This window comes from Mandrillus leucophaeus, unplaced genomic scaffold, assembly GCF_000951045.1.
Source record: "Mandrillus leucophaeus isolate KB7577 unplaced genomic scaffold, Mleu.le_1.0 Scaffold24, whole genome shotgun sequence".
In the NCBI taxonomy this organism is placed as follows: domain Eukaryota; kingdom Metazoa; phylum Chordata; class Mammalia; order Primates; family Cercopithecidae; genus Mandrillus; species Mandrillus leucophaeus.
Window position 1 is genome coordinate 352647 of NW_012102476.1, and position 8259 is coordinate 360905.

Below are 8259 nucleotides of genomic sequence, written 5' to 3' on the forward strand. Positions count from 1 at the left end.
CACGTCTATAATCCCAGAACTTTGGGAGGCCGAGGCAGGTGGATCATGAGTTCCAGACCAGGAGTTCGAGACCAGCCTGGACAATATAGTGACACCCTGTCTCTACTAAAAATACAAAAATTAGCTGGGCGTGGTGGCACATGCCTGTAGTCCCAGCTACTTGGGAGGCTGAGGCAGAAGAATCGCTTGAACCCGGGAGGCAAAGGTTGCTGTGAGCCGAGATAGAGTCACTGCACTCCAGACTGGGCGACAAAGCGAGACTCCATCTCAAAAAAAAAAAATAAAGGAGTTTTGAGACTAGCCTGGCCAACATAGTGAGACCCCATCTCTACTAAAAATACAAAAAATTAGCCGTGTGTGGTGGCACACACTGGTAGTCCCAGCTATTCTGGACGCTGAGGCAGGAGAATTCCTTGAACCAGGGAGGCGGAGATTGCAGTGAGCTGAGACTGTGCCACTGCACTCCAGCCTGGGCGACAGAGCAAGACTCTGTCTTAAGAAAAAAACAAAAACAGAGAGACAGAAAGGGATGGAGTCAAAGGTATATGGAGACAGGATTACTGTTAACCTAGAGAGGAAAAGAAACACCTCTGAAACAGTGGGAAAAGAGGTGAAAGTGGCTAAATAAAAGCTCACTCCTGATGTTTTCCGTTTTCTCCATAAAGTAGCAAACAGTATCATTCTGTGACTGAAGAGGGCCTGGCGTGGTGGCTCACACTTATAATCCCAGCACTTTGGGAGGCTGAGGTGGGAGGATTACTTGAAGTCAGGAGTTCGAGACCAGCCTGGGCAACACAGCAAGACCTCATCTCTACAAAAAAAAATTTTAAATTAGCTGAGTGTGGTGGCATGTGTCTGCAGTCCCAGCTACTTGGGAGGCTGAGGTGGGAGGATGGCTTGAGCGTGGGAGGTGGAGCCCAGGAAGTTGAGGCTGCAGTCGAGGTCAAGGTTGAGGGTTGGTGCCGCTGCACACCAGCCTATCCCAAAAAAGGTCAGGAGGTGCTGAGAAGATGCTAAGGGATTTAAAGGGAATGGGTCAAAAGGTTTGGAAGAGATGCTGACGACAATGCAGAGATGAGCTCCTAGCTGAGGTTGAAACCAGAAATGTGTAGAGATGACAGTCGGTTATCTGATTCCTCCCTCAATGCTCCCATCCATATCCTGGGGGCTTCAGAGCAGAAGCTCAGCTTAGATTCATACTGAAGTCGGCCTTAGCTGGGCGTCTGCAACTGATTCATAGAAGTGGGCGTTAGCTGGGGATAAGTGACTGATTCATAGAAGGCCAAATGATGGGAGAATGCTACTGTCAAGTGATCCACTAAGGATCTGGCAAAAATAAAAAGAAGGGAAAATGCTGACCAATTAAAATGGAAGCAGTACAGCAAGCAGAGGCCTCTGTGAGATGAATCTCGTTCAGCAGGAACAAGTAGTGAATAAGAATTGAAGTTCACCATGCAGAGTGGTCCCCCATGGGGTGACAGTCCTGCCTCAGTATGACTCAGAGGACGGCCCATTCCCTAGTGGGCTCTGTGAGTATTTATTAGGGCCTTTGAAGCCAGACTTTGGACTCTCTGTTCCTGGACAGCTGTGATAGTTCAAACTTCTCAAAACTGACCCTAAAATGCATGACAGCTATGAGTCCGTAAATTTGTTGGACAGAAGGCGGGGTGGCCAAGGCCTTGGCTAGAGAGGAAGCTTCGGGAAATAATATACTGAGGGCGTTGGTCTTTCAGTCGAAGACCACAGAAGCTTATGAAAAGTAAGTGATGAGATCAGGCTTGTATTTTAGAAAAAAAAAACTTTGGTATATCTATTCTTTACAGACATTGACGATGTACTGGGCCACAAAGGAAGCTTCAGTGAATTCCAAAGAATCTATAGACCACATTCACGAACCGCAATGCGGTAAAATTAAACATCAACAACAAAAAGAGAGCCAAAAAGGTGTAGATACAATACACCTTAAATTAGTAACTGCAGTTGCTTCTGAGGAAGGGGCCAGGAAGTCAGAATGAACTTTTTTTTTTTTTTAACCAGGTACATCTATTACTTATGAATTTTTAAAAATTAAAAACTGGTTAGACACAGTGGCTCACACCTGTAACCCCTGCACTTTGGGAGGCCGAGGAAGGCGGATCACCTGAGGTCAGGAGTTTGAGACCAGCCTGGACAACATGATGAAGCCCCATCTCTACTAAAAACATTGTTAAAAATCAGCCAGGCGTGGTGGTGGGCGCCTGTAATCCCAGCTACTCAGGAGGCTGAGGCAGGAGAATTCCTTGAACCCAGGAGGTGGAGGTTGCAGTGAGCCAAGATCGCGCCACTGCACTCCAACCTGGGCAACAAGAGCGAAGCTCTGTCTCAAAAAAATAAAAATTAAAAAAAATTAAAAATTATAAGCATACATTTGAGTTTTATTTCATAAGTGAGGGGTTGAGTACAGGACCACATACACAGGTATTATATTTTTTATACCTTTTTATATGTTGAAAGATTTTATCATACATTTTTAGGAGAAAAAGAACACATGTTTAGAAACGGAAAACATTCAGATTAAAAAGAAAACCAACATGGAAATTATAAAATATTTGGAAATAAATGACAATGAAAACCTGACATAACAAAACATGTGGGATCCAACTCAATCATTAGCTGGGCACAGGGCTCACGCTTGTAATCTCAGCACTTTGGGAGCCTGAGGTGGGCGGATCACCTGAGGTTAGGAGTTCGAAACCAGCCTCGCTAACATGGCGAAACCCCGTCTCTACTAAAAATACAAAACTTAGCCAGGCATGGTGGTGGACACCTACAGTCCCAGGTACTCGGGAGGCTGAAGCAGGAGAGTGGAGGCTGCAGTGAGCTGAGATCACGCCACTGCACTCCAGCCTGGGTGACAGAGCAAGACTCCATCTCAAAACAATAATAATGATAATTAGAGGAGGACTTATAGCTTTAAGTATACTTCTTACAAAATAAAAAACATAAAGGAGCCAATTGTTAAAAGGTAGAAAAATAACAACTACAGAAGCTCAGAGAAAGCAGAAGGAAGGAAATAAGAATGAAAAAGCAGAAATGAGTAAAACAAAGAGCAAAAGAAAATGAAGTTGATTATAGAAGCCAAAAGCTGGTGTTCTCTTAATGACTAATAAAATAGAAAAACTTCATGTAAGATTGATCAAGAAAATGGTACAAACAATATGATAAATGGCAAACTGAACATACCAGCTAGAGTAAAAATTTTAGAAAGCACAAAAGTATACCACAAACTTTATGCCAATACATTTGAAAAATTATAAAAAAGGTAATTTTTAACAAAAATAACAATTACAAAACTTGACCCAAGAAGGAAAGTATTAAGTTGGTGCAAAAGCAATTGAGGTTTTTGTCATTAAAAGTAATAATCACTAATGAAATTGAACTAGAAGTATAGGATATGCTTCACCTTCTAAGATGTCTGGAACAAGAAAGTTTTACTGGAGTGATCAGCACACACAAAAAGACTATATTATGCAAAATTCACTGGAATACAAACAAGATAGAGAAAGCTATTCAACACATTCTATGAGACTAGTTTAATTTTGACACCAAAAAGAGAACAGCAAAATTAAAGAAAATGTCAGGCTCATCTTTATCACAAATATGTATTGAAAAAAATTCAGTCTACCAGTGTATCAAAAGAATATCTCTTCCAAAAGAGAAAATTCACATGGCTAAAAAATATGTGGGGACCAGCTGCAATAGCTCACGCCTGTAATCCCAGGACTTTGGGAGGCCAAGGCGGGAGGATCACTTGAGGTCAGGAGTTTGAGACAAGCCTGGCCAACATGGGGAAACCTCATCTCCACTAAAAATACAAAAATTAGGTGGGTGTGGTGGCATCCACTTGTAGTCCCAACTACTTGGGAGGCTGAGGCAGGAGAATCGCTTGAACCCAGGAGGCAGAGCTTGCAGTGAGCTGAGATTGAGTCACTGCACTCCAGCATGGACGACAGAGCAAGACTCCAGCTCAAAATAGATGAATAAATAGAAATAAAATTAAAATATTCCAGATAAACCACAAGATCTTTATTCTCTTCTCCCATCCCAATCTTCCTTTCCCCTTCCTAGAGGCCCTCTAGTTTGAGTTTTATAATAATCTTTTCAATCCTTAAATAGAAAATAGTTTTATATGCATCTGCTTATCTATTGGCAAATTATAATATTGCCATTTTGCATTGCTCCAAATTTGCATAAATGGTAATCTTGCTGTATCATCTTTATATCTTGCTTTTCCCCCGCTCCGTCTATGCTTTCAGGATTCATTCATGTAGACACTTGTGAGTTAATTCATTCCTTTTCATGTTATATGACTGTCCATGGTACATGACTCTTTTGCTTTTTGATTTCCTTGTTAATTGCTCTTTAGGACGTTTCATTTTCTCCTACCACATTGTTGCGGCAAATCTCAAGCACACAAGGGAGATTTTCTTCAGTTCAATTCCTAGAAGTGGAATTGCTAGATAAGCTTTTTCAACTTCAATAACACCAAATAGCTCTCCAGAGGGGCTATATACAACATTTATAACCCCACCATATACGTACAAGAGTGCTGGTCTCTCTTTACTCTTGACCACATTCTGTCATTCCTTATAGGGGAAAAGATGGTTTTGGGGCAGCTGCCACCTCAGCCTCCAAAAGTGGTGGGATTATAGGCGTGAGCCACCACTACTAGCCTGGAGTATTCTAATTTTAAACTAAAATAATAAAACTATGTATTCATATAGCAATGAATTTAAGGATTGAAAAGATTTGAAAATTGAATTTTTCAAATATTGGCTTTTAAAAGGGGATAAAGTCAAACATGCCAAAATGTTAGCAGAGGTTAATGCTGGACGGTAGAAAAATGGACAACTGCCATTTTTTCACTTTTACTTTTCTGTATTTAGAAACAAATTTCTGATAGGAAGAGTGAAAATATGAAAAAAGAATTAAAAGCGTATTTTTGAAAAGTACATGGCAATGAATGGAGATGAGGATGGGGACTAGAGACCAGGTTTTCCACAGCCCAAGTCAAGCCCTTTTCAAAGTCGTTTTCCTCAGCATCTGTATACTACATCATTTTTGTTTCTTTTTTTCTAAAGCTCAGCGGTGTGATAAATACATAATTTTTGAATTCATGAAATTTTAAGTTCAAGCCAGGTGCAGTGGCTCATGCCTGTAATCCCAGCACTCTGGGAGGCCAAGGCAGTTGGATCACGTGAGGCCAGGAGTTTGAGAACAGCCTGGGTGAAACCCCATTTCTACTAAAAATACAAAAATACAAAAAAGAAAAAAAATTAGCCAGTCATGGTGGCACGTGCCTATAATCCCAGCTACTCAGGAAGCTGAGGCGGGATAATTGCTTGAACCCAGGAGTCAGAGGTTGCAGTGAGCTGAGATGGTGCCACTGCACTCCAGCCTGGGCGACAGAGTGAGACTCTGCCTCAAAAGAAAAAGAGAAAAGAAAAGAAAGGAAATTTTAAGTTCGATCTAGTAGAGGCGATGCACACAAGTTGGTTGGGAAAAAAAGGAAAATGATCACCCTCTACGCATCACTCTTCTTAAAAGGAATGGTGACAGCTCCCAAAGGTCAACTTTAAAAATGATCAATAGGCCAGGCACGGTGGCTCACGCCTGTAATCCCAGCACTTTGGGAGTCCGAGGCGGGCAGATGATGAGGTCAGGAGATTGAGACCATCCTGGCTAACACTGTGAAACCCCATCTCTACTAAAAATACAAAATATTAGCCAGGCGTGGTGGCGGGCGCCTGTAGTCCTAGCTATTCAGGAGGCTGAGGCAGGAGAATCACTTGAACCCAGGAAGCGGAGGTTGCAGTGAGCTGAGATCGCACCACTGCACTCCAGCCTGGGAGACAGAGCGAGACTCCTTCTCAAAAAAACAAAAATAAAAAATAAAAATAAAACCGATTACTAAACTTAAAGGCAGCAGAAAGCTCAGAGGCTAAATTGAGAAATATGCACATTGCCAGAGGCATTGTAGATGATTCAGTCTCTCCACAGGGCAATTTTGCTCTTCTCATTAAGAACCCAGACATGTCTATGTTCTTTGACCCAGCAATTCCACTTCTGGGAATCTATCTGGGGAAATAATCAGAGATACTCACAAAAGGTAATGTACAAGAAGTGCATGAGAGACTTAATTATCTTAGGGGAAGAAAGAAACAACTTAAATGTCTCCCAGTGTTATGAAAGAGAATGGTTGGCGTGAGTAACAATTCTGTGGAATCCTATGTACCCTAAAAATCATGTTTTCAAAGAATACTTAATGTCAGAAAAAAATAATTCAGGATATTCTAAGAGAGAAAACTAAAAGAACACACACCAGAATATTAACAGTGCATATAAACTGTTTTTATTATTTTCTTATATTTTCCAACTTTTCTCCGAGAGTATGTCTTATTTTATAATCATAAGAGACACTATTTTTCAGAATAACTCAGTATGTGTGATCATTAAGATTTTAGATATAAGGAAATAGAGAATATATATAATAGTCTACATAGATATGATTGGGAGATAGTTATAGCCATAATTACCCAGCATCATCTGAGAATTGTTATATGTAAGATTTTTAAATTTTTATTATTATTTTTGATACAGGGTCTTGCTCTGTCACCCAGGCTGGAGCACAGTGGCATGATCAAGGCTCACTGCAGCCTCAACCTCGCAGACTCAGACAAACTTCCTGCCTCATCCTCCTGAGTAGCTGGGACCACAGGCATAAGCCACCATGTCAGGCTTTTTTTTTTTTTTTTTTTTAATTTTTAGTACAGGTGGGATTTTGCTATGTTACCCAGGCTGGTCTCAAACTCCTGGGCTAAAGTGATCCTCCTGCCTTGGCCTCCCAAAGTGCTGGGATTACAGGTGTGAGCCACCACATCTGGCCCAGAATTGTTTCACATAACTAGAATACTCCTTCAATCACCAACATTTTTAAAAGATCTTTTTCTATTTTTCTATATTAATTATTCAATATTATATCTCTCTGCTATCTGAAGCACATGATAACCTTTCTTGATGAGTACAAGGTATCTTTGATGGCTTGGCACGGTGGCTCACGCCTGTAATCCCAGCACTTTGGGAGGCCTAGGTGAGCGGATAATTTGCTGTCAGGAGTTTGAGACCAGCCTGGCCAACACGGGAAAACCTCATCTCTAATAAAAATACAAAAATTGGCTGGACGTGGTGGCGCATGCTTGTAGTACCAGCTATTGGGGAGGCTGAGGCAGGAGAATTACTTGGACCCAGGAGGCAGAGGTTGCAGTGAGCTGAGATTGCACCACTGCACTCCAGCCCGGGCAACAGAGTAAGACTCCATCTCAAAGATATCTTGAGGACAGTGACTACTCTAGGGCTTTTTGCCTTTGCAAGACATACCCCAAGACAGTGGTGAATTTTTCATTCTAGGGTCAACTTTTCATGTTATTTCCATCTCTTCCCCTCCGTCGGGCTACCAGAAGTCCTCAGCACTTATAATTCCCTTCTTCTAATGTCCTCTAACCTGAGCAAACACATAGCCAGTCTCGTTAGAAAAAGTGGCCAAAAATTAAAACTAAATCTCAGTAAAGCACAGAAGTTTTAGTGTGTAGAACTTGTTATGCTTGTTCTTGCTTTACAGACTTCTGTTTCCCCTGTGTCTGTGTTCTTGACTCTTTTTCTAAATAGATAGTGAAGCTACCAGAGAAGTGATCTCCAGATAAGATACAAGGTAACAGTGATTTCCTAATCGACTTTTAAAGAGAACTGATCAAAGGCTGAACTCAGTGCAAGCTCATCAAAACCCCCAACCCAAGCTTTTGGAGAGTTCTTGAATTGTGTTGGCTGTTCTGATCCCACGGGGAGTTTTATGCACTTGTTCTTTCAGCAGCCTCAGTATCCCCTGGGAACTTGAGACATCTAAGGAGTTGACTGAGGCCCCTCCCTGACATACTGAAGTGGAATCGGCATTTTAGCAAGATCTGCAGGTGAATTTTGAGCATGTGAATGTTTGAGAAGCCCTGATCTGTAACACATTTAGATTCTTTCATATACCCCACACCACGTGCTCTCAAAGATTTATTCCAACAGTAATATTTCTCTTTCCCTCTCAGCCTCTCTCTTTCTCTCACTGGGAGCAGGTTGTAAGTTGTTTCCACTTTGCATGTGTTTCATTTTCTCTTTTTGTTTTGAGACAGGGTTTCACTGTGCCATCCAAGCTGGTATACACTGCCGAATACTTAT

The 8259-nt window shown here is 41.5% G+C and overlaps 1 long non-coding RNA gene across 1 annotated transcript in view; it reads left to right on the forward strand.

Annotated features, from left to right (window-relative positions):
• LOC105541365 overlaps positions 1–8005 on the forward strand; it is a 12128-nt gene extending 4123 nt beyond the window's left edge. The window contains exon 3 of the long non-coding RNA XR_001006334.1: positions 7904–8005. This is a non-coding gene — a long non-coding RNA (uncharacterized LOC105541365). The remainder of the gene's footprint in view (positions 1–7903) is intronic.
• The last annotated feature ends 254 nt before the right edge of the window (positions 8006–8259 follow it).